Source organism: Blastomyces dermatitidis, assembly GCF_000003525.1.
Source record: "Blastomyces dermatitidis ER-3 genomic scaffold supercont1.8, whole genome shotgun sequence".
Classification (NCBI taxonomy): domain Eukaryota; kingdom Fungi; phylum Ascomycota; class Eurotiomycetes; order Onygenales; family Ajellomycetaceae; genus Blastomyces; species Blastomyces dermatitidis.
In genome coordinates, this window is record NW_025544781.1 from 380,820 (window position 1) to 386,325 (window position 5,506).

The 5,506-nt window shown below is 28.8% G+C and overlaps 1 pseudogene across 1 annotated transcript; it reads left to right on the top strand.

Moving 5' to 3' along the window:
- Positions 1-4,740: 4,740 nt before the first annotated feature.
- BDCG_17457 lies at positions 4,741-4,829 on the top strand (annotated as a pseudogene). The gene has a single exon. The product of its transcript is annotated as a tRNA-OTHER (tRNA).
- Positions 4,830-5,506: the final 677 nt, after the last annotated feature.

Below are 5,506 nucleotides of genomic sequence, written 5' to 3' on the forward strand. Positions count from 1 at the left end.
TAAATATTTATAATAAGATAATTATTCATTTATATCAGAGAATTATCTCTCTTCTTAACAGTGTTAAGATTATAAGTCTTTTTCTTTTTCATCTTTTCTTTCTAACACTGATTTTTCTATTCTTAGAGGAAACTATTATGAGTTTTATTATATATGAAGTTATGATATTCATAGATATTAAGAAACTTTTTATAACTGTAAAGTTCAATACTGTAGATATATTCACTCTGATGAATTTCTTTGAGATAATAGATCTATATCAGTCTATTCTCTAGTATTTATTATTCAACTTCATGATGCAGGTGAAGAATATCTATGTTTTCAGAAATGAGAATGCAGATGTTATACTCTTTTACATCTGTAGATGTAAGACTTATACATCTTATCTGAAATATTATTATAAGAATGAGCTGTTTACATACTGCATTCTACTTTCTGCATTTCTCTGTTTCTCTCTCTCTCTTTCTGAGAAGTCTTGTATGTGTTGTAATTACATGTACAATTCTAAGATCAGTGAATATTCATTCAGTAATTATTATCTCTGCTTTTACAGTTTTATACACTAATAATAGTTCTTAGTTACTTCAGTGTCAGAGATCATTTTAATTGAAGATGATAATATTACTGAGACTATCTTCTCTCACTCTTAAGCTTCTTTCAACACTTTCTCTCTCTCTTTTGCAGAGAAGATTGTGTATACATCAGATTATAAGTGTTCAGTCTCAGATAACTCTCATCATTATTTATCTAATTCTGCATCTTCTTCTTCTTTCATTTCTTTTATCTTCACTTTCTCTGTTCTTACTTCTGATTCTGCAGATCTCACACTCTTCTTCAATTTTTCTACACACATATGTACACATGTGGTTCGGAAGAACGTACAATCATCGGATAATAACGCGGCCGCTTCTGAACTTGCTTACAAATGTAAAGAGGCCATAGCGGCCACTAATTAATTTAGTGTATAATACATAAGAAGTCAGTGTATGTCTGTAATCATACACTGACTCAAGCAATCTTTGAATAACATCTGATAGTATGTCTAAAAACTAGTGAGAAGTACAGACTTCTTCAGAGTATGATAATTCTATCTACAAAGTAATTCATAGTTATCATGCCAGTGTGATTCTAGAATGTCTCAAAAGATAGTGTATAAAGAGCAGTGAGTGAAAGAGCATCTGATTAATACTGCTTCACTTATTGAGAGAAAACTTCATGCCCAGGCAAATGCCATGTATGAGATGTGAATGAATGAGGTGTGAGAAAGAGAATGAGAGTGATGAATCAGATTCAAAGAAGTTCACTCTCTACTCAAAAGAAGAATAAAAAGAAGAGATAATCATCATCAGAGTCATACAGTAATAACAGAAATCATATAATGATATAGTGATATAATAATATAGTGATATAATGATAGACATTGTACAATCAATAAGAAATCATTAAAATGAATACTTTTTCTAGTTAATATGAACAACACTCTTCTCTGCTATCTGAACTGAAAGATATGCAGAATCTCTCAGAGAGTTTACTCAAAGTAGTAAGAAAAGCAGCTGAAACTGCTGAATCAGAATTAAAGCTCTGTATATATATAAGAATTCTAAATGAGATTGAGACCTTGTATACACAGTGACAGGCTGAGACAGAAGTCAAATAATAATTGATATTCACTGTGAATTAAGCATTCACTATGAAGAGCTTCATCAACACAATCATCACTATTACTAAAAATAGAGAAAATCAGGTCTTAAACCTGCAGTGAGAGATTGAATATTTATACAGATAGATAACTATACTGAATCTGAAGATCTTATCACAATTATTCATAATCTCTTTAAAAGTGTATACATTATCAGAGACTACTACATAGAATGAGAATCTGATTATGAAATATATTAAGCTGAGAGATCTGTCAGAGTTATCAAGCTTCAATGATAACTAAAAAAATAATACTGTAATCAGCTGACTAAGTCAGATGCAATCATATTATCAGATTGAATATAAACTCACAGACAGACAGTCAATGAAATTTCAATAAGTCTTAAGATCTGCTGTGTTTCTATACAGAAAAGTAAAGTCATTATAAATAGCTGATAAAAAGATAAATCTTACAGACTCAGAGTGATATTCATTCTTCATTCTTATAAATATAAAATAAGTTTTTCAAATGAATCTTGCATAACTTTGAAAAAGTGAATGTATGAGATAAGTGTTATAAACACTTCACTGAGTGTAGATAAGTGAATAATCTTATATTATACTTTATACACTTCAGCTTATACTATCTTGTATTGAATGAAGAGCTTTTAACATCTTTCTGTTTATAAATCTTCATTTATAATCTTATATCTGAATTAAGAGTGAAATGAAAATACTTAATCTTACAATCAGACACAGTGAAAGAAGCATATAATATTCTCATTATATAGAAATAAGTGAGTCAATTATAACAGAAAATACTGCAATCAAGTATATCTCAGTAGAGAACAGATAATCAGACTTTTACAATATAAGTTATATATCTGAATGTAATAAATCTAGATCTGAATATTATCACTAAAGTACTGAATTCTCTGAAAAAGAAATTCTCTGAGTGAAAATCTTGATATTATAAGTATTAAGCTTGCTTCAACTGCAGATACTAAAATCATGATACAAAAGATTGTACATAGTATACACAGTTAAGAGAAGTAAGAGAGTTAAAAAACTAGCAGAGTTAATGAGCTCAGAGACACTCACTGATATTCTATAAAAAGTCTTCAAAATGAAAGAGATATCTGTGTTAGAAGACTCTCTGAATTCTATAAATATTAAGAGAAAGCAGGCTTCTGACTGAGATGTGAGTAAGAATGAAGTAAATACTCATCTCAATGCCTTGAGACCTGAAATATTAATGTATAAGAGACACTTAAGTAAGAATCAAGAGATGACTGTAAAAGTGTTAGCAGATACAGAAGCTTCTATATAATATATTAATGATTATATAATCTGAAGACTGAAAGAGATCTGCTGAGTGAAGAATTCTCAATATTTAAGATTATCTGATAACTGATATTTAATATCATCTGTAAGAGTAAGAGTTTTCATACACTTCAGAGAATGATCTTACTATATTTAAGTATGAGAGCTGCAGAATGTGAAATACAATCTTATTCTCAGAATTAATTAATTTCAAAGATTTAATCTGCAGATTCAATAATGTATATATCATATACAGTTAATTAATAGAAAGAAAACAGTTCATATAATTCTATTAACTGATATGAGAAGAACATTTCATGTCTCTGATATAGAAGAATTAAATCTGCTTATACATTAATAAGCAAAGAGAATGATTTATAAGACCTCATTTAAAAGTATTCTGTATATTATACAGAATCTGAAAGTGAAGAAAATCAAGATAAAGAATATATAGAAGAATAAGTGTATGAAAAAGCTTCTGAAGAAGTATGAAAAGATCTTTTAAACAGATCTTTCATCAGAATTGCTGCTGAAACAAGAATTCATATATAAGATTAACACAGAGAATGTAAAACTAGTCATTCAGAATGCATATTCTCTGTTACAAACATATCTTGAAGAACAGAAGTATCAGATCACAGACCTTCTAGAACATAATCTCATATAACTCTTATCAAGTGTGTGAGACTTTTCAGTTCTATTCATGAAAAAGATGAGTGAAGAGTGATGAATGTATATCAATTATCAAACACTTAATAAGCTTATAATCAAGAATGAATATTCACTGTTATGAATTCAATAACAGTTGAATACAGTTGAAAACACTTAATATTTATCAAAGATTAATCTTCTCTCAGAATACTGACAGATCTGTATAGATGAACTATCAGTTCTGTGAATCATATTTAATATATAATGAAGAAAGTTCAAATTTCTGACAATACTATTCAGTCTAATAAATATATCTATCATCTTTCAAATGATGATAAATACAATTCTTTATAAATAGAATAAAATCTCATATCTTATATATCTTAACAATATTCTAGTCTTTTCAAACTTATACAATGAATATCTGAAGTATCTTGATAAAGTGCTTATCACTCTGACAGAGTATAAGCTCTATATCAAATTAATAAAGTATGTATTTAAAATGAAAGAGTTGAAGTTTATAGAATATATAGTGAGTAATAACTGTATACACTTCATTCTGAAGAAATTAAATATTATAGTAAATTAACTGTGACTGAGAAATGTACATCATGTACAACAGTTTCTTGAGTTGATCTCATATTATTACAGATTTATCAAGAATTTTACATAAATATCTGCATCACTCTCAGATCTCTTAAGAGAAACAGATATAAATCTGTGAAAGAAGAAGTTTTATTCAATTATCTAGAATACTGTGTATAAAGAGGCTTTCCTCACACTGAGAGAATGTATAATAACATTCTCAGTGCTTATTCAATCAGATTGTAATAAATCTTTCTATATTAAGACAGATGTATCTGAATGAGCTATTATAGATACTCTTCTACAGATAAGTAAGAATGACAAGCTGCACTCAGTAATATATAATAATAGAAAACTATCAGACACTGAGCTTAATTATTCAGTGTATGAAAAGAAATTACTAGCAATCAAGTACACACTGATGTTATGAGATAGATATATTGACAACAGACATATAATAACAGTGATTATAGATTATAACAGTCTTATCTATCTATAATCAATGATAAAATCTTTCAAATACTTAGCATGTTAAATCTCAGAGCCTCAGTGGCCGAATGGTTAATGCGGCCACCTGGTAGCGCCTTGGCGTGGGAAACCAAGGCGCGTGGGTTCGAAACCCGCAGGGGATACATTAAATCCGGAACTCAAGCACCTCAGGTTTCTAATAAATACAGAGGTGTACAAATCGCTTCAATGAATCACTCTATGTTTCTGAGCTGGGAAGTTATTATCGCATGTATCTAATTGTCACTTCTTTGTATTTTCCTATGTTCTTGTTATCTTGACATGGTCTCAACATCTGTATTTCCTCCTGTATAATCAACACTTAACCTGTATTTAACATCACGCAAGAACTCATTATAAGCTCCGCTTGCATATGAGTATAATGAAAGAATAATAATAATAATAATAATAATAATAATAAATCTCAGAGTTTCAAGCATACAATCTTCATATTAAATACTGAAAGAAATTAGATACTGTAATATCTGATATAATTAGTTACAGACTTGATTTCATAAGTGAGAGTTCTACAAACCAGGTATAAGAAAAGTTCATGTTAAATACACTGAGAGAGTGTAAGAAATCAGAATGAGTGAATACTATAATCTCTCACTTAAAGAATAATAAGATGTTGAATAACAAGCATCTTGTGAAAGTAGTAGAAGAGATACTTTCAAACTTCAAGCTGAGAAAATTGAAAAACAATATTATGCTTTACTGTAATCTAGAATATATAGAAGCTCTCTATCTAGAATCTTCATTTAGATATGACTTAATAACTCATATATACAAGAAATTTAAT